This window comes from Perna viridis, chromosome 14 (assembly GCF_037379345.1).
Source record: "Perna viridis isolate PV_CMFRI_1.1 ecotype Kerala chromosome 14, ASM3737934v1, whole genome shotgun sequence".
NCBI lineage: Eukaryota > Metazoa > Mollusca > Bivalvia > Mytilida > Mytilidae > Perna > Perna viridis.
In genome coordinates, this window is record NC_142458.1 from 5,076,061 (window position 1) to 5,098,163 (window position 22,103).

Here is a 22,103-nt window from a genome sequence, read left to right on the forward strand (position 1 = left end):
AACGACATCTTGGAAATTAAACGTCTGCTTTATGTCACAGTCTCATATGTGAATCTTGGAATAAATTTGTATTAAATCATGCATGTTACCATATGTTATAAACTTTTAACGACAAGGTTCAATATATAAAATCAAGCATAGATATCATTTTGATTTAACTAAATTCATTACCCCACCTAATAACTGCCATCAACACAGTAAATAATTTTGTTTTTGTGTTCAATCTTATGTGAAGATATAAAGACAACAAAACCTGTCATAAAATGTCATAACAGTTGTTGCTCCAAATGTATCAATATAGACCACTGAACGTAGGTTGTCAAACAATTTCCGGTCGTCGTGTTTCGGAGGACACACAATTCTGGTAAAATAGTCAATTTAGAATTTTTTCTGGTGCTTATTATGAAGAAAACTAGTACGATCTCAGGACAAATAAATTGTGCATATAGACATAACGTAATAGATGAAACTTCCGTAATCCTGAAATTAACATTATATGAGCAAATTGGCGGGTTTTGTACAAAAGTGAGGACGCCCATCCTGATATCTTTTCTTTTATTTTGTATCAAATAAGACTTACCTTTAAGGATATAAATAGATTAAGAATTGTTCAGTGAACAAATCCATCGTTACGTCGTCTTTCTTCAGATTCCAACCTCATTGAAAATTTCCAACGGGCAGGAATAATATTAAACATTTGTAAACATTACTTGCAGAACGTTTTTCTGAAGGTACTTAAAGATCGAGGGTGTAAACAAAATCGTATTTAAAGTAAGGGAAACAATGCAGCATGTAAAAAATAACAAATAAATGCAAAGTTTCAAAACGTTACGCAAAACCATACACGAACATGTCCTGTCAAACAAAATCGTTATAGGATGATTAAGGGGAAATGTGTTACTAATAACACGGCGATAGTCATGAAAGATTTATCTGCTGTTGAAATTATATTCCTACCAACAAGGTTGCGGGAGAAAATTCTTGAAATCGTATGAAATGATTCTCATCACCATAAAGCCTGATCCCTATATCTCCAAATTTGTTTCTGGTTTCTCTGATTGATTTTAATAGATTGGCTTTTTTTTCACAAAATAAAAAAAAAAGATGCTTGGATACAAATATCTGTCAAAAGTTTTCTTTACCAGTCGTTGTCCGTTTGGAAATATGTTACAATAATGTATAAATTTCACAATTAACTTGTACGCAGTACTAAATGTTGTGTCTTCCTTGAACGCCATTAATATCTTCGTAACACACTGTTGAATCAAGGGTACAGATGTATGAGGGAGTAATCAGGGTAACCAAGGTTATAGTGGTAATAAAAGGAATGTAACCCACGTACAAAGATCAGACATGGAAAACAGACATCCACAACAAAATAACTAAAATCATACATACAAAGTAACAAAAGCAAATGAGCAACTCGGAATCCACTTAAAACCGGGAGCATGGACGAAGTGCACCGGTAGGGTAAGCGTTAAATGCATCTCAAAAGGTAATTTGCCAAATTTCTTTTTAGATAGCAGTCCTTGAAAGAAAAATACTTATTTTTCTCTAGAACAATGAGTAATAATAGCTATTCTTGTGCTAAATTGACCACTGAATTACCAATTATGATACTATAACATGCAAATGCTGTTTATTAACCACGTTATATCGATAATGCAATAGAAGCGAGAGGTTTGATGCGTTGTAAAAACATTTACACCCCATTTCGTTTAAACTGCCTACACCAATAAAGAACAATCGGAGTACCAGATACTCCGGTGTTGTAAAATATATTTTGTCATTTTTGATATGGACTTGACTAGATTATTGATCGGTTAAGTGCTAGGTTATTTTGCATGTTGTAATACATGTATCTGAACTTTGGCAAAATATATGCACTTAATGTATAAATCTCTTGTCAAATACAACTCTTTGTTGATAAAGCCAGGTATTGTGCTCAAGAGGTTTCTAGTATCCACCTTTTAAACATAAAACTTGTGTTTCTAGATAAACAAAAGTGTCTGGAAAATTCCTGGTTTAATCAAATTTTTCAAAATATATATTTGTGGTCGTTCCAGTTAACCTGTGAAGGAAAACTTTCCACTTCCAAACAATCAGCTGATTCATGGACATCTAGATCTTTGAATTTAGTGACATTACTTGTTTCAATTTTGACAGATAAACTGTTTTTTTCTAAAATATTCAAAAATGATCAAACTACAGCATTTTATATTCATGATTTTATGCATTTTTACCGAAGACTTATCTCTTCAAGTAGTGTCCTTTCATTCTGCTTATAATTTAACAGCCAATTCATTACAGAAGAATTTTGGAAATACAGTATCGTTTCCATTTTCCTTCGTACTATCACGTATTTCTACGGTAAAACACTCTTGATAGTTAAAATTTCAAAAATCTTATCTTTGATAAGTTGCAATTTGCTACAATTTAGGAGCATAAGGACTTTTGAGGTTTAGTCGTCATAAATAAAAACACATATCAGGTGCTAACATTTGCTTTTACATAGTAAAACTATACACATTGTCTCTTTTGGCTATTTACATATTCCAGGTGTAAATGAACCAACAAAGGCCAACACAATTTACTTTTTGCGTTATTCATATATTTTAATGACTTGGTCATAGAGAGCAAATAGAACATTGAGATCATGATGTTGACAAACTTATATTCTCGCCTAAAAGTTGTGTCCCTAACAACAAGAAAGCAACGAATCTGAAATTCATTTTCTCGATTATGTATAAATGTATGTACCAGTATAGATATACTTACAAATATCTGCTATTAAATTCATTTGAATGTTTCTCGTCAAATCGAACGCCTGTTTTAACAATGTACACTAGGTCGATAGCTTTATTGCATGTTATAAAGTTCTATACACAATAACTTTGTATAAAAAAATCTTTTTGTTATTGAACATTGGTAAGTTTTAATCATACAATTAACTTGTGTGTCCAATGATTTATATTTCCCCCACCTTTGTAACAACTTATAGCAATGACATTAAAACAAGTAAAGGGAGTATTGTTTTGAATGTCCAAAAAAAAAAAAAAAAATACAATTGTTAAATAGACATCCCCGTCGTTACGTATTGTTCTGGTGTATTAAACTGTAGGCGTTCCGTTATGTCAATAACATATAGGCGAATATTTTAACAGCTGTTGCCCAGAATTCAGTTATATATGACAAGAAATTAAAAAAAACAGTTAATGTTGTCTTGGTTGAAAGGATGCACTTTCTGTTGAGGTAAATAATGTAATTGATATATTTGTATTTAAAAAGTACACAGGATTGTTTTTTTTTATGTCTATTAAACAAATTAGACTTATCATATTCATTACATGATCTTTCAGTTTTGTAACATTTTTTTTCATTTGGATATTCGTTCATTTTATGGTGAAACAAAAATTAGATAAATTAGGCTCATTTCTGATTTATATTGTTTATTGTTCTGTAATCTAATAAATGTGTGGAACGTTTGCGCAAATATTACTAGTTCCAATCTAATTAAAATATGCCGTTTGACGTGTATTATGATTGGTTGTTCACTTTTTACGAATTCAGGGATATTGGTTTTAACAATAGTGTAAATCAATGTGCATATCGTAAACAATATCTCTTCTATCGCTTCGACAAACGAAAGAGACGTCTAGAGGCTTAAACGGTTTTATCTGCTGTAGTCCATTCATTTCAGGCATGTAATATGTTACAGTTATTCAGAAATTGTAATGGTTTGCAAAATAATAATCAACATTCAACTAATACGACTTGCAGCATTAAGATAGTATGTCATCGATGGGAAATAAAAACAGTCAATATCGATTTGAATAAATAAAAGCACAAACATTATGAACAAACAATTTTCCGTACATTTCATATGCAAACATTAAACAATGCCTTGCTTTAAAAAGACAGTAAAGGATAAATTTAACTAAGACACAGATTGTTTTACGTAATTACACATGCTTTTCGTTTCGTTTTAAAAAAAATCTTTCACAAAAATGCGTTTAAATCTCTAAATGTTTTTTATTTTATTTTATTTTTCAGATATGCAAATGTTTCAGTTTTTAAAGATTGTGATGTTTTTTATTATGGCATTCTTCCTCGGACAAGCTAGTTGTCGACGTAGTCGCCTGTTGAATCGGGCTGTCGAATCGTATGACAGGCCTCCAAATGGGTAAATTGAATACATCTTTTTACTAAAGTCCTTGTATAGAATAAACTTTCTATGCTGTAAGTTTGGGGGGAGGGGTAAATAGACGTTGACAATGATAGCGGAAGTGTTAAAATTGGGAATATTGAACCTATGTTAAGTATTGGGATATCAAATGGGAAGATTCTGGATATTAGTTTTATAGTTTGTGTTATATTCAAAATTATGGCTATTTCTATAAAAACAAAATATTTTTTTTAATGTGAACAATGATATTATATCAAAGTGAAAGGGCTTTGATATCTTATTGTGAATTGATAGCTTCCTCTAGAAATGGGACATAGGGAAAAATGAAACTGAATTAAGGGTTGTTCTTTGTGTTAGAGGAAAGCTAATATAACTCAAATGCTTTCGCCTCTTTTGTCAACCAACGCTGAATGTAATAACAACAATAACCGAGCTGATCAAACCTAGGCATATTCAAAATGAAAGTCTGTAAGACAAATAACAATTGCAGAGTAACAACGGGAATTTTTTAGAAGTTTTAAAGTGGGCTAAACCTCCCGCTTACATAACGGCTCATTCATTATTTTAGATGTATATTTTATTTCAACTCAAATGGGCAGTATAAAATTAATACCAGTAAATTTTGGTAAAATTAGTAGTCAAAACAGTACATATCAGATGAGCAATAAATAATTAATAACCAACATAACCAAATGCAATAATAACAAGTAATTAAAAAAAAAAAACAAAACTTCAAATAAGGTATTTAACTTTGTGGGGAAGATGCGTAAGTTCTAGATAGAAAATAAAATACAAGTTAAATACAAATCAAAGAAAATTAGGATTGTTTCTTAGACATTTGGAAATTTCTTATTTTTGTATATAATTGTTAGAAATGGCATATTTATATGAGGAATCAAGGAAAACCAAGGTTCTAGCGGTAATCAAAAGAATGTAATTCAGGGATAAAGACCAGACATGAAAACTGACATTTATAGCAAAGAACATATAAAGTAACTAGAATAATACATACAAAGTAAATGAGCAACTCGGACTCCACTAAAAACTGGAAGCATGCATGGTACATGGTGCACCAGTAGGGTAAGCGTCCTCTTTTTTTCTTTTAGAAACACTCGCCGAGTTTCTCGTAAAAAGTCAAGTCCGTTGTAGTAGAAAGAGGAAAGGAAAACTATGACGCGTTGAGCAAATTAGTTTTCATAGCGCAGATGGACACACCGTAGCGATCCACGAGTTCATGATGACGATTATAATACTTCTGTAGTGATGACTTCAATTTTGTAGCAACATAAACCTGTTCGAGAAGGCTACTTGTTAGATGTCTAGCACGATATAAAAAATCTGCGTAGTTTCGGCAAGCTCTGGCATATTGTATGAGTTGTGATATGAACACACCATACGCAGGTGCTGAAAGGATGTTGCATAAATAGGATATGGATATCGGTAACAAAACGTTTAAGTCTGCGTATAAGATTAATTTTATTATAAGCTTGAGTCCAGAAAAAAATGTTTGTAAGGCAACGGTGGTGACATAAGCAGTCGGAAAAGTTCATACTAGCTCTGACATAACGTAAAAACTGATAAATTAAACACCATATGCAGGGGAAGCTTGTATATCACTGCATATAAGAAAACAAAATTTAAATCAAAGTCGTCTCGTTAGTCTTACATCAGTTGTACTGAGATGATTACTGTTATTAATTTTGGTATTTGAAAACAAATCACCCAGTCGCCAATACAGTTTTTTCCTCAACAATTGTTAGAGGAACTCAAATTTATAAGAACAAAGAAACAGATAGGCTAGGAAATCCACAATTATTGGCCATTTGGAATATATAATATTATTGTTCTTGCTGAAACTCATTCTTTGCTCAACCTTTCATTCGCTGACTTGTTGAAATGTTTGCTTCTTTTCTCTTTCTGGAAAATAAATGCGTTGAAAGTAAAGAATTACACGAAATGCAGATCATTTTGTCTCGATTAAACCTTTGAACAGATCCACGTTTCGTTGTATTATTGCACAAATAAAACATGAGTACATAATTGAAGTCATTAAAGCTGACAGAATAATAAGATTATAGATGTTCTTTGTTCATCTCTGTAAAGAAGTAAGTTCTTTTGATTGTCAAGTGGCCAATGTCATATAAAACAAAAAAATGTAAAAACATAAATTTAATAAACAAAACAAACTAAAGTAAATTCAAGATAAATGACATCATGAAATGAATAAACATAAATGTAACTAAATATACACGCACAAGACAGAACTAAATATAATGGAATGAAATAAACACATAAACTAAATGATTCGCAGTCTCAACACACCACCATTTTTTTTGCACACCTCCCGGTAAGGTCGAACGTTGCATGTACTGTAAAATTAACGAATGAAATGGGTTGTTTCCCTTGGACTTTTGTTATAACTATAACTGGACGAAATATAGACTAATTTCACACATTTTTTGTAGATTTCTATATTGACGAAGAGAACACCAGTTGATATATATTTCACTATAATGCTGTATTCAGTAAGCCATGACCGGTTAAACGAACATATCTAGCACGGACTTCTCGGTTACTTTACAAATTAATATAACGGACTTTGTGCTTCAAAAATATTAAATTCCTAGCTTTCCAACGGTTTTTTTTTCACCGACATTACTACACCGAATCTAGGCGTTATTACACCATCTCGGGAACATCAGGTTGATAACCATTTTATCACCGACAGGTCGACGCTTCTAGGTATGTGCAAGACGCACACCAAAACCGGGTCTAAAAACCCCTGTAAATGGACATTGAACCCAAAAATTACTTACAACATCTATACCTTTGCATAATATGGCAATTTCTCGTACATTCTGGACCGCGAGCAAGAAATATCATCTCGACAGCAAAATAGACTATAATTTACCATATAAAATTAATTATTAACTTACCTGAGTATTGTAAACATTAGCCTAGGGATATCCATGTCCTGAATTGACAATTATAATTCCCCACTGCTACTTTACCAAACTCAATGCTTCACTCAATGACCATGTGCCGCCTGATATAAAACTCACCTGTTAAATTTCTATACGTGTACAATCTCGTGATTTCACAAAAGGTCTACTTGATTCGATTTACCGGTGTTAGTGGTATTTAAAGCTAGGATAGTTTAAATAGTCCTGTATGGAAAAAATGTAAACGACAATTAACTGAAGTTTGTTACAATCTCTAAATTTAGTGTATGTTACCGAAAAAAAGAACTAAGTTCAAACTTCTTGGACACCAAGCAAGCTAGTGGTTTTCCCAAGACCACCTACATCAACAATTCCCGAAAATTGCATTTCAAAAATTTAGTGTTTACAATTCATGCAGGAGTGCTTTAATTTTATATTCCTAGTTTCATACGTGAAGTATGTCAAAACGTATTTTTGTTGCATTAATACAAATTATGTTATGTACGAAAGATTTTATGGACAAAAAAATTCAAAACACCCCACCGTCTTTCTAAGAGTTAAGTAAAATCGGAAAAAAAATCAGGAACATACGTGACAAGAACCCACCGTTCTGACTATATATTTTCGCTGAGGGATGATTTATCTTTTTATGAGTAATCCGGGGAATCAAGATACTAGCAAAAATCAAAAGAATGCACTGCAGGGACAAATATCAGACATGGAAAACAGAAACGCACAACAAAAACATACGATAATCAAAATAATACACACATGCACATGTGACAACAGTAAATTAGCAACGTCTCTAAAATAGGAAACACGGGCCAGGTGCATCGGAAGGGTAAGAGTACTCTGATTTTATGGTACATTGTACTACTATATGATATATACATCTCTGGATTTGCCTTAAAACATTGTAGAGAATTACACAAATGTCATTACATAATCACAGAAGAACGAGAAAACATATCTAAAATTTAAACAATTAAGAATATACCTGATGTGGTTTATTAATCGTTAATGTTACACATAGCAAGTAAACATTGCCCGCGTCCCCCTTTCCATGGTAATGCCAAGGTTCCCCCAATGAAAAACTATTTCAAATAAGATGACAAAATCACAGAAAAACTAGGAAACATATCTAACATTTGAGCCATTAATATGTACCATATGTAGAGATCATTAATCGTTATAGTTACACATATCAAGTAAACTTTGCCCCCCCCCCCACCTTTCAATATATTTGATATATGCATGGAATTATTTGATCATATGATCATATGATCCCACTTTCGATTTACCTTTGTATATTTGAAGCTACATTGTACATTTTTGTATCAGGTGCTTCATATTTTTTTTAAGTACATATGAAAAGTTGATCCAAAAAAATGAACTTTGAAGCAGAAAAACCAGGAAATATTACGATAAAAGAATGAATATTGTCGTATTTTTGCATACACTTATTTCAAAGCACACAAGCATTGATTTTATTGGTTACACATTGTGACTTGCAGCAATGACAATGCCTACATTCAACAAAACACCACAAATGTACAATGATGCATTATGATTGTCATTGATTGTGACATACCTTTCATCAGCTTTGTCTGATCTTTTGAAACATTAACCAGGGTTATTAATATTTTCATTAATACTCTGTATGTGACTGTCTATCTCATGCAATGAAGTGAGTACACGTACATGAGTGGTGCGAGCGTTTGTGGAGAACTTCACAGACAATCAACACTATGCACACATATTCACTCAGATACATTGTACATGTATTTGTTCCTATCTGTACTAACCGGCATGAATGTAACATTCTTAAACACACTCAAATGCAGTTCACCTAAAAAAAGAAAAAAAATGTACATGTAGCATGCACATTTCTATACTGTAAATAATTATGGATTTAAGCAGAAAAATTTTTAAGAAATGACTTAAATAATTAAGACAAAGGAGATAATTAGTTTACTGTTGACGTGTTAGCGGAGCCAGATTTTGAAATTATATCGATGACAACAAATCTTCAAATATAATCTCGATTCTAATGCAAATATTCAATATATTCATGAATATTCTTTACAAAAAAAATCTGGAAATGCATCAAAAATCTATGTCAGTCATTCGCTGAATTGACTTCCTGAAATATTTTGAGCTATTTAATGAAATTCCTTGTTACGAAGAGTGTTGCTTAAGAACTAATGGTTAAATATATATTCAGTATACAATATACATTTTTATATCATAAAAAAATAATAATTTAAAATCTTTTTAAATACATGCACATGTATATGCATAAATATGTGAAATAAAACAAAAAAAAATACGTATTTTGTCACAATTTAAATTTTACAGTGAGAGAGTAAAATGTTGATTTTGTAAACTCTAGACGCAACTCTTTATTATCCATTTTTTTCCAACTCGTCTGTCTGTTATACAAAATGTATGTTGCTATGATTAAAAAAAGGTTCAGATATATGGCATGGGTTACACAAAACATCAGCCCTTCCAATTTCAGACAGGAATTAAAAAGTTGCGTAAGTCTGGTGCCTTTTCGGTAGAACACATCCCCTAAACACTACAGAGAAAAAAAAACTGTTTCAGTTGGTACTGAACTTTGACAGGAGGGGCATTGAAAATCAACGAGCATTCACTGCCAAAACAATGGTCATTAAATGTGTTGATCGTGGCGAATTTACGAATGTACATGGAGATGGCTGTTGGTGAGATCACCAGAAACAACTATGGTGATGGCTGTCAGTGAGATCACCAAAATCAGCAATGGTGATGGCTATCAGGGAAATCACCAAAATCAACAATGGAGGCTTAGATGAAAACCAAAATGCTATGCATGAATGAAAGCTAGAAAGTTGGTTGCTCTGCTGTCGTACTTTAAACATACTTGGCAAAAAGAAATTCTTCCTTAGAATACTGTTTCTAACAAGGCCGTACTAAAAATGATATGGTACACTTCAAGGCCTTGTGGAAAAGGGGTCTTGATCAACATGTTAATTAAACCATCAAAAGGTGCTGATTTGGTTATAATTTACACAAATCATTGTGCCAGGCCAACAGCTGTTAATATTTTAGCTTAAGCAGGGGTTGTCAAGACAGACACTGGGCAATTCTACAGGAAAACATGGAAAAAGAAGTATATGTATGTCATTACCAAAGCCTATAATTTCTATACCAATGACATCGGAATCCGAAGAAATGCCAATTTGATTGACGATGAAAACACTCAGTCAGGTTACATGAAGCTTAACATCACGAATATCTACAATTTACGACAAACAGTTTGAAGTTCACAACTCCGCCATTCGTAATTTCAATTAAAGTGTACCTTGCAATCCTCTACAGTTATGTACTTTGTCAATATATACCTTCGAATCATGTATGTGGAGCCATGGCCATGTCACTTACTTTGACCTTATTTGTCAACAGGTACCCGTCAGCTGATAATCATAATTCATTTCATTTAATTCGTTAGGAATTAATATTACTAAATACCAAGGTAAATAAAATTGTCGATGCCTTTGAACGAACTAATTCCTTTGCAGTAGGATTCTGTATGGCGGACAATCTTTGGTAGATGTAGGTCAACGAGAACTCTGAATTGAATGAATGAAAGATATTTTTAACGCTTAATGCCTTATGTGAGATAATTGCATTAAAATAGAGATACGCGTGGCCAAGGTAAACTCAATTTGCGACAGTAAAACTACAGATGGACATCCGCAAACTTCAGATATAAAACAATTATATCTGAATAAGTGTATACAGAAACATACTGAACTGACTCTTGTTTACTACTTTATTTAAATAATCCACAATCACCGTAACTATGGATACTGAACACACTAAACATACCTTCAAGTAGAACATACAGACTGAATACACTGAACATACAGACTGAATACACTGAACACGACATGAGTAAATTCGCCCAAAAATTTGCACTGAATCACAAAATAACACTTTTCATATTTTTTGTTCAGTAAATCCAGTGTGTGGTCAGGCATTTTGGACTTTTCAGTAAATGTTTGGCTTACTATTGCATACATAAGTAAGCAAATGGATTAAGAACATGCTAGGAGTGATTTTATTGCTCACCGGATTTTTAAAGTGTATCTAAAATACCCAGAGTGATTTTAAATGCACCATAGAGTATAAAAGTACATCTAGGTTATGAAGAAGATGAAATGATTGCATATTGCATTAGTAGAGATATCCACTAAATTGACAAACGAGCGGACGGACCAATAGGGCTCGTCTGTTTTGTTATGTTGAATGACCTCAATTGTAGTAAAACTAATATTCAAACTAAGATTTAACTCATTTCGATTTCATTGAAATTATAATCAAAATCAATGTAATGCCTCTACAAACTGGGCTTTTTATATATTAGACTGAAAATCGAGTTAATGATATCATACGTACCGTTCGTTCGGTTTCGAAGAAATACGTATCACTAGGATTATCCCTTAGCTTTATTTCATTTTTCTGATAGCATTTTAAATATTACTTATATTTTATTACATAACCAGAATAAAAGACATACCTTAAATGTATTGTGATTTTCTAAACTATGCATTTTTATTTTTCTTTATTTTTTTGCAAAATATTTGCAAAAGCTACACATCATTTAAGCATTATAAAGGCAATGCATTTAAACATTATAAAGGCAATGGTACGGCAGCTTATATAAAAGGTTATAAATTTCGTATAGTAAATTACAGTTCTTCCGTAGTCGTACTTCCAAGACAGATAAATTGTAGAAACCGTTTGAAATATAATAAAAAAGAAAAAAGTGAGGAAACCTTCCAAGATCTGGTAGTATAGGCCTATAAATTGCAGTCCGAGTTCTTTGGTCAGATATCCCGATCGATGGGCTCCGCTACCAACACCAGTTGATTGCTGACTAATGTAACATTGACCGTTAGAGGCCTGTATTGGTATTCAATGTCGTTAAAACTCGCAATCATCAAATACGATTACAGTTACAGATGTCCAATAACCATTGACTATAGCTTATGGATTTGAGCATGTTACAGTCATTCCCGCCCCAAATGAATTGTTGTGTAAAAAGGTTTAAAACTGGTATTTTTGACAGGGGTATTTGGTAGTTTTGTAGATATACATACCTTTGTAGAGTAGATTCGGTGAATTACTTCTTTGGTACTGAATTATTTCACGAAGGAAAGTATATCACCCGAGACAAAGTCCAAATATGGCGACCTAGTGCATGTAGTGCAATCAATATGTGTTGTATTATATTACATATCGACATTAAGTTCGTGTTCTGACAAATTTTCAAGAATTTGTCAGGATGTATTTCCGAAAACAATATTCTCTCTCTCTCTCTCTCTCTCTCTCTCTCTCTCTCTCTCTCTCTCGCTCTCTCTCTCGCTCTCTCTCACCAAAGGGAAAATAACTGAAGTCGTTACATTTTGGGCAAAGAGTATATATGATCTGCACTGTATATTGTTATTTAGTGGAGCGGAAATGGCCGAAGATTTTCATTTACAATAAAGATCTTATAGTTACCGGAATCATTAAAAATAACAGTCACATTGAAAGAGGAACAAAAAGTACAATCTTCAGTTGTGATGAGCGTAAACTACTTGACAAGTAACAAACAAAAATGAAATAACAAAACAAAAGAGTCATAACTAGCTTTAAAAATTTGAATGTAGAGTTCGTGAAAAATCAAAATTTCATACCAATTAAATTATTCTACCCAAGATTTAAGGAATGGGGCGTTCGCCCGTTACGACTGTCCTTTGATCCGCGCCTGAATGCATTACCTAACACTTTTTTTGTTTAAACTCTCTTATCTGCATGGATATGTATATTCAGATATGATACTCATAACTTTATTGTACACTTAAGTACTAGTGAAGGACATTAGCGTGCTAAAATTAACTGCATTTTTGATTTAGTCACCCGTATGCTGACATTTAGCATTCAGAAAGATCGAGGTCTACAACAAGACTTTTATTTTGAATTATTTTCTGACAAACATGTAAGGTAGACATCTCGGTATTCAGACTAACAAACGTTTACAAGTCGTAATTATAGTAATATAGCAACTGTTAATGAAACAAAACTCTAAAGAGAAAATAGTGTAACAAAAAGCGTCAAATCAGATAATAAAACATGGAATAGTTTTTACTTTGGTCACGTCATTAAACATTCATTTTTAGAGAGAGCTACCAGTAGCTAGTTGCGCGTTTACTTTGTCATATTTCAAGTTATAATTGTATGTTTGTACATACAGGAACAGTATAAATACCATAATTCAATTCCAATCTTAATGTTGAAATGTATTATACATACTACTTTAGACATACATTTATTTTCAATACTATATCTCAAATCTCGAAATATGAGGTGGAGCGATTGAATTGCCATTGGACGTTTAAAAAGTGACATAAGAAGTAAATTGACTTCAGCGGCATTTAAGAATTTGCATACGGTCATTGAAAGGGACAAAATACCATAAAAATGTGCTTTATTCCATACAACATAACCAATTGACTTCAAAATTTTTCAATATGACACTTATCCAAAACTTTCAAGTTTAGATAGTTTATGTGTCTATGAAACGCACTCAAGCTTTTATGCATTCGAACGACATTCGGGGCGATAAATGACTATATCCTAGACTGTAACTAACATGACTAAATATCTGTGACTTAAAATACGCATAGCAGTGGCGGAGCCGGAGGGTGTTCGGGGTTTGGAAACACTTAATTATTTGAAGAGTTTGTAAACTTATAAATTAGGAGAAAACAAGCTATTTATTGCCTTGTATCCCATTTTTTTCTCTCGTCATGCCCCTGTTTTTAATCACTTTAACCGCCCCTGCTGTCGCATTTGTCTGCATATCGGAAGAAGTGCACATAATATGAGATCTCTGATAAAGCTATGAACTGTGAAATAGATATGAATGGTTCTACGATTTTCATCTGCACTAATTATAAATTATCTCCCCTGTCCTTCATGGTCGATCTCATGAGGTTCTGTTAGGGCGAGTTTCGTTGAGTTGCGTTCGTTTACGGCGAGTTCCGTCAAATTAGTGAAAATCTCTGATAGAGTGTATCAATATTATCAAGAGAGAAATTTTAAATACACATTCATTAAAGAATACAAATGAGATATACAATACATCTATACATTTATGATACAAAGAGACTGATTTCATATGTACACCGGAGTATTAAATGTGAAATATGCATGGAATGATTTTATATGCAACTTTAAGTATAAACACATGTATCTGTAATAAATGGAGAGTATAAATATAAATTATCCAATATTATTTAAGAATACAGATGGAATTATTTCATACACACTAAAGTATACAAATTCATCTGTAATATGCATGGAGTGATTTCATAGAGGACACTTACCCTACCGGTGCACCTGGACCATGCTCCCAGTTTTAAGTGGAGTCCGAGTTGCTCATTTGCTTTTGTTAATGTTTGTTTATGATTTTATTTACTTTGTATTCTTTATTGTGTATGTCTGTTTCAATGGCTGGTCTTTGTCCCTGGATTACATTCTTTCATATGCACATGGGACAGGCTTTTTGCATTTTCTCTTGAATATGAAGGGAGTGACTTCTTATGCTTCTCACTGCAGTATTAAAAGTGTAGGAATCTACAGATCATGAAATGTGCTAAAATTTTGAAAACATTTTCGAAATTTTGATATTCTTTTCTGGACCAAACACGAAATGATTTAAATACATTCTTGATTACATGTAAACAATTATCTGAAATGTGCAGGGATTGATTTCATATGCATTTTACTTGACATTTATACGAATTAAATTCCGATTTCAAGCATAAAATATTTCAATGCAATTTTATTCTTTGAAAACTTTTCAAATATTGGATATATATCTATCTAACGGACAAATAGCGACTTTGAAGTAACCGGAAATTCCTTAACAAACACACTTTTGGGCTTACGGAGGTAGACCTAGGGTAAGGGACACAACTCTTAAAAATCATTCAAACGTTTGTATTCAGCATTTTACATCAATCCTATGTAAGTATCTTATTAACTTGGATTCATTTCATTCTGCTTCAATCAGAAGCTTGAGAGGCTTTGGTGAAATTGAATATAATACAAACATATCACTGATTTCATGAGTCATGTCCCTAACCCTAGGTCTACCTCCTTAAGGGTTGTGTGAACATAAATGTCAATTGTTGGATTCCACATTTAAAACTTCAATGTTTAGGACAGTGTTTTTGAGTTATGTCAAATTAATGATTTCTGCCTGGATTTTGTTTATAAATATAACAATTGTTTGTAATTGTTGTTTGAGGTAAAGGAAAAGAAAACTGATTTGCTCGATGAACCAGAGGATATTTTATATTAGAACACGAATTATCAGTTAAGAACTGTCTATCATTATTATATTCTTTCAGATAAGTTCTTGGTAACAGGCATGTTAATAAAGTTTTTATATTGTGTTGCATTTTTTTCGCAAATATAATAAAAGCAAACCAGAGATTAGTTTAAAGGTTTATTCAGAGCAAAACAAATCAGCAATTCATGCGATTCTGTACTTTGTACGAATTTATTTTCTGAAAAAAGAAATCAATGGATTGTACAAGAGGAATCAAGGAAACCAAGGTTATAGCGGTAATCAAAAGAATGACATCCAAGGACAAAGACCAGACATAGAAAACAGACATAAAGATCAAAGAACAGAAAATTACTAAAATCATACATACAAAGTAACAAAAGCAAATTTTGTTACTCGGACTCCACTAAAAAGTGGGAGCATGGAACAGGTGCATCGGTAGGGCAAGCGTCCTCTGCTTTTCTAGAAACACCCGCCGAGTTGCTCATAAAAAGGCAAGTACGGGGTAGGCAAACGAGGAAAGGAAAACTATGACCCGATGAATAATCAGTTTCCATGATGCAGATGGATACACCATAACGATCCACGACAAAACTTTTGTAGTGATGACTTTAATCTTGTTGCAACATAACCCTGATCAAGACGCCTATTTACTAGAGGTCTAGCGCGATACAAAAAGTCTGCGTAATTTCGGCAAGACCTGGCATAACGTATGAGTTGTGATATAAACACTCGATACGCAGGTGCTGAAGGGATGTTGCCACAATTGAAAGGAAAGTTGTCACGTTTGTCGTAAAGTTTGGTCAATAGTTTTCCTTTACCACTAATTTTTAAGTGTAGGTCAAGATATGAGGCTGACTTCACAGTGTCTGTATTATCCTTTTTCTTAAGTTGTTTTGGGGTAAATCCGATCTATGAAATCCCCGAAATTAGGATTGTTTAAAGATAATACGTCATCTATATAGCGGAAACTGATATTAAAGGATCTAGCTAAACGATATTCTTTCTCCCGGGTCAGATCAACTATAAAGTCAGCCCCATAAGAGTAAAAGAAAAGGTCAGCAAGTAAAGGAGCACAATGTTCCCGTTTGAATGCCGACCGTTTGTTGAAAAAGACGTCCACCACACTGGGGTCTTCAAAAACTGATGTAGCCTTGGCACTCATTGACCTACTTAAAACTTTCATTCGTCTCAAAATTAAAGACCTCACGGTCTTTAACCACTCTTCTTTTTTCTCGTTTTATCCATTTTCTTGCATAGTCCTCCAAGGCATCCATAAGAACTTCAAAGTTATACTTCCAATTTATGGAGCGTGGTTCATGGTATTTGGGACCTTTAGAAAGAATATAACGCAGATATTCGTTTTCGATGATGGTTAAATCTCCTGTAACGACGTGACCAGAAGGACCATATTTGAATGGAGAGGTTTTTCAAGAACAGTCGGATGGTTTAGCCTTGAAGTTCTCAATCTCGAGTTTCTTCAATAGCCTTTTATAATTGAAAATTTTTGATGCAATGGGTGAAGTATAGGAATATGAAATAATTGGTATGGATTTATCTTTAAAATATTGGGGAATTTTGTTGGTAACGTTTTTGTGATGGAGGATGTTCGGCAAAATTAATTGCATCTATATCTTTGTGGACAAACGGTAGTGGAAGAAATGATCGTTTTTCTTCATCTTGACTTTTCACACTAACTGGTACAGACAGTCTGTGGAAACCAATATCCAAAATGATGACAAGTGTGTATAATGATGAGATGGGGTCAGAAACAGGAGTGTCAAGACTTGATTTGTAAAGGGAGTGTAGTAAAGTGAGAGGTATAGAATAAAGTTTGGTTCTGATGTGATGAAGTCCAAGAGGTTTCTGTATGAAAGGAAGGAGACCATTTATGGAGACATCATATAACTTAGGTGACGTATAGTAGCGATGGCCATGACTCCTTTCCAGTCTTGGATTTTTGTCAAATTATTTCATCACATTTATGCTATTGTTATATTGGCTTGAAAGGTTTCCTATACTTTTGATGTTGTCATTGCATCCGTAAGTCTGCGTATCCAGTACTCCGCTCTTTCCCTATGATAGTTTTTACTTAGAACGGGACTGTTCGTAGGATGGTAAAATTTTTCATAGAGAGGATTGAAGTGTTGATAAACTGTTGAGAATTTGATGACGATGACCGCACCTCTTTTGTTTAATCGTTCTTGCGTTTCTCCGACATATACTAAACCACATAAGTTGCATTCTAATCCATATATTAAGTTGGTTAATTTGCAACTTAAGTCATCGTGACTTCTTGTATGGAAGGTTTTGTTTGTACGGGAACTGGAGAAGTAAGAGTCGGTTATAAGAATGTTGCATGTTTTGCAATTTTTAATACCACATTTTGATATGGAACAACGTGGTTCGTCATCGTTGTTGTCAAATATATCATTTAAAGTGACGGAACATTGTTTGATAATTTTGAAATATAAAATGTACAACAAATCAACAGATTTAAAATTGAAAATAAAATGTGTTTTAACTAGAAAAGAAAAGTTATTTATTGACGTTCACTTATTTTTGTTTTGACTTTACTGAAATAAAAACATGTTTTTTTATCGTTTGTTTTATCATATTCATGTATCGTTAATACACAAAATAAAAAGGAAAACATTTTCCGACGATGCATGCTTCCAAGTATTAAAATCCTGCAACAAAGTTGGATTTTTATAGCATTTTTGAACGTCGGAAATTGTAAGAAAATACATGTACATGTGCGCTAAGTATCTATATAAGGTGTAATTTTCGGTTTATTAATTTCATATATTTAATATTCAAACTCATGCATACGTGTCAACATTCTACATTTGCAGGTAGATGTAATATTAGTGATAATTAAAAGGTTTTGTATCCTGAAAACTTTCGAATTACCCCATCAACCACCCCTCAATCTACAATTCAATGCCCCATTTCCCGTTCCAAATAGAAATAGCCGTATATCCAATAGAATCTCAACGCATTTTGCAAAAATATTTTTGTACACTAACAACCAAAATCTTATACTGAAACAATGCAAGGATGTTAAGGTACTTCCGTGTATGTTTTTGCAACGGAAAGACAACTCTGACAAGACGTCAATTGGTAACCATAGAAACAGCAACGTCATTACCGTCTCTTCGTTCATAAAGTGGTGTCTTTTCAATATTTTACGGTTCTTTATATCTAAGATTTTGTTTGCATTAGGTTGAAATAAGTGTTAACTATTTAATTTTGTATGTAAGATAAAAGAAAACTCTATTTAAAAAGGAAAATATGTCGTTTTGTGAAAGTGCATATCGTTAGTCATGGGCGGAGCTTTTTACCTAATATGAAAAACGACGTTAGCGAAAAGCTAGAAATTTTTCTGTCAGCTGATTGCTCGTTGTTCACAAAAAGGAAGAAGGAAAACACGCAATGTACCAACGTGTAAAATGATAGATGCAGGTAATGTTTTTACAGTGTAATTATCGATTTAGTATTATTTTTGCTCATACGCATGACGAATCATTACTTTATTCTGTTACTTGGATCAAAATAGAAATCATGCATATTCTATTGGGCTATAGCTCAGGAAATTTCAAATACTGGTTGCATCATAGAAATATAGTGTCTATGCATATACATGTAAATACTTGTATTACAAATTTTCTTATCTGTTCTCTGTGACCATTCACTGTGTTTACAAAGCAATAACTTTGCTTTTTTGTACAGGCCTACACGGGGACTTAACCATTTCATTCAATATCACAATGATATGTATAATTTCAATAACTGACACTTATAAATGGTCATTTTATCTCCAGGGGTGTGTTTCCAAAATGTAATGACCCCACGTTTTATTAGAAATTCCTGCGAAATGTTATGTGCCTAAAATAGTTATAATTCATTTAATTTACAAAAAAAGATTAAATTGGTATTTCACATTATCTGGTGAAACATGTGGGGAAAAAGCATAAATTTATTAATTATCACACTACTTACATGTATTTAGATGTTAATTTTAAAATAATTAATCTGTCTTCTTTGATATTTTGTACATTTTTTTAATGTACGACATTAAAAGAGTTTTCCCTTGGTTTCAATAGTGCAATAAAGAAAGATGTCAATTTTATTGTCAAAATTATACTTGAGTGTCAGAATGATTTGCATTTCATACTGAATGCTTGGATGACATATAAAATTTGATGTCATTTTTTGTTTGTTTTTGGTTCAAATGTGTTCAAAATTGGAGATAATCTACCAATTGTTATAAGCTGACAATATGTATAATTGTTTTTTTTTTTATAAAAATGTTAAATAGGTATTTCATATCAACTTCTTAAAAAGGTCATTAAAATCCTAGATTTATTCATTTATTCATTTTAAAAATCTATTGCCTGATTAAATATTAATTTTGTGTGAAATTGCATGTAGAACGCTTGATGAATGAATTTATATGCAGCTGACAGTGTGAAATTACATGTAGAATGCAGGAATTTTTTTTTATGTGCAGGACAGTGTTTGAAATTGTTTTTAGATTGCTTGAGGAATGACTTTATGTGCAGTAGAGAGTATACAATTGCATGTAGAATGCATGAGGAATGAAGTTATGTGCAGTACAGGGTAAAGTGATAAATTATAAGCAGTAGAGAATAATATTGCAGATAAAATACATGAGGAATGAATTTATATGTAGAATTGAAAGGATTTCTGCAAACTTTGGAGACATTCAACTAGTAAATGTCAATTTTACTTTAAAAACTATACCTGAGTGTCAGTATTTAGTTCATGATAGATGCATGTATTTTTTTTATTTATATGATGTATATAAAGTTTACAGTAGAAAAATGTAGATAGGATACATATTAAGTTGAAACTAAGGTACAAAAATTCCTCTCGTTGTTCAGGGAAAATTTTATATCCAGACTTAGGCAAACATAGCAAATAGAATACACAGGAAGTAATTTTATTATAAGCAAATTGAAGTATAGTACTGTGTTTAACGTACATCTCTCTATTTATACATATATGTATGCTGTCCCACCCCTGGCTGATCCATATGTATTTTTTTCCAATTGTTTAGAAACTGGCAAAATATTATCAGCATTTCTGTATCATTATTTTGCTTAAGTTGGTAGTTAGGTTAAAGTCATAAAACAGACAGAGAAAAAAAATCAGGAAATGTGTTAAATTTTAAGCTACTGATATGCAATATCTTGGCAACTGACATATAGAAAAACTAAATCTGTACAGTGTATGTATTTGTTACATTTTCTGCAAAACCTTACAAATCTAAACATAATATGTGAAAATGTGCACCACACCCCTACATTACATAAATATGCATAACATTGGATTCATTATATTTATTTTTACATTTTAGGTTGCACCTTAGTGTTTGTTGGGTGTCAGCTAATACCACCTATCATTTATCTTGAATGATTCAACAAAGTGATGGCTAGTTTATACTCTGGTGACCTGTTTTGGACCAATTTAATAACAACTAGAGAGTACATATATATGTGTGAATATTACATGTACATGAATGACAGATGAAGTATATCTACTCAAAGTCGTTGTTTGTGAACACTAAACAAATCTTTGTTTTATAAGTTATTGTGAGATAAAATGTGAGGAGAAATTGAGTAAAGAGACAAGTGTAAAGAAGACATTGATACTTTTACAACGTATACATAGACAAGTACACATTATGTATAAAATATATATGTACATGTAGATACATGCATTGAGAGAAATTTACAGAATTTGTGCTTTGAAAATATGATAAAAATAAAGATTATTTGCTCGAATGCTTATATTAAGCAATTGCAGTATCCTAAAAGGGACATGGATTTGATATTACAGGTCAATCAAGTACTGTAAAGCTAGCTTTAAATGAACAAACTGGGAACTTTCATTTCGTAATTAAAAAACATACTGATTGTGTTACTGATGCAACACAATGAAGCACTTTTGTAGGTCAATGGCACAGTCGGAAAGTTCCAAGTCCATGAAGCATGTATAGTGTTAAAATGCAAGTGCCCAATCCAGACTTTGGTCAGCTGGTGGGGGGAGGGTGCTGACCAAATTTTAGATTCTTTTATGAACGTAATTCAGAGTTAGGGGAAGATGACCGTAATGCCGAGCGGAACGAAGCAAACAATTTGGGGGGAGGGGGCGTGTGTAACATTGGTGGAAAATATAGTTATCGTACTACAATATACATTTGTTCTTACGATAAAACGGGCGCGAATGTCCCCCCTCCCCTCCGAATTTACTTCTGCATAATTTAGAGGACAATAAAGGGGATTGCATGGCAAGCCAAAGTGGACAAAAATGCCTATTTATATAAATATTTATAAATCATAAAATAGTATTTATAAATTGAATTATAAATATTTATAAATGACTTATAAATATTAATAAATAAATTATAAATATTTATAAATGAATTATAAATATTCATAAATAAATTATTATAAAATATTTAAAAATATTTAAAAATCAAATATAATCATTTATAAATGAATTATAAATATTCATAAATAAATTATAAATATTTGTAATTGTCCTTGATTTATAAATATTT

The 22,103-nt window shown here is 32.4% G+C and overlaps 1 long non-coding RNA gene across 2 annotated transcripts; it reads left to right on the forward strand.

Annotated features, from left to right (window-relative positions):
* The first annotated feature begins 3,142 nt into the window (after positions 1 to 3,142).
* Positions 3,143 to 6,827, forward strand: LOC148597869 (uncharacterized). 2 transcript variants are annotated; one of them, XR_015918652.1, is made up of 3 exons: positions 3,143 to 3,252; positions 4,054 to 4,183; positions 5,293 to 6,180. It is a non-coding gene; the product is annotated as an uncharacterized LOC148597869 (long non-coding RNA). The 2 variants fall into 2 exon arrangements; XR_015918651.1 differs by lacking the exon at positions 5,293 to 6,180 and adding an exon at positions 6,652 to 6,827 and having other exon boundaries at positions 3,144 to 3,252.
* Positions 6,828 to 22,103: the final 15,276 nt, after the last annotated feature.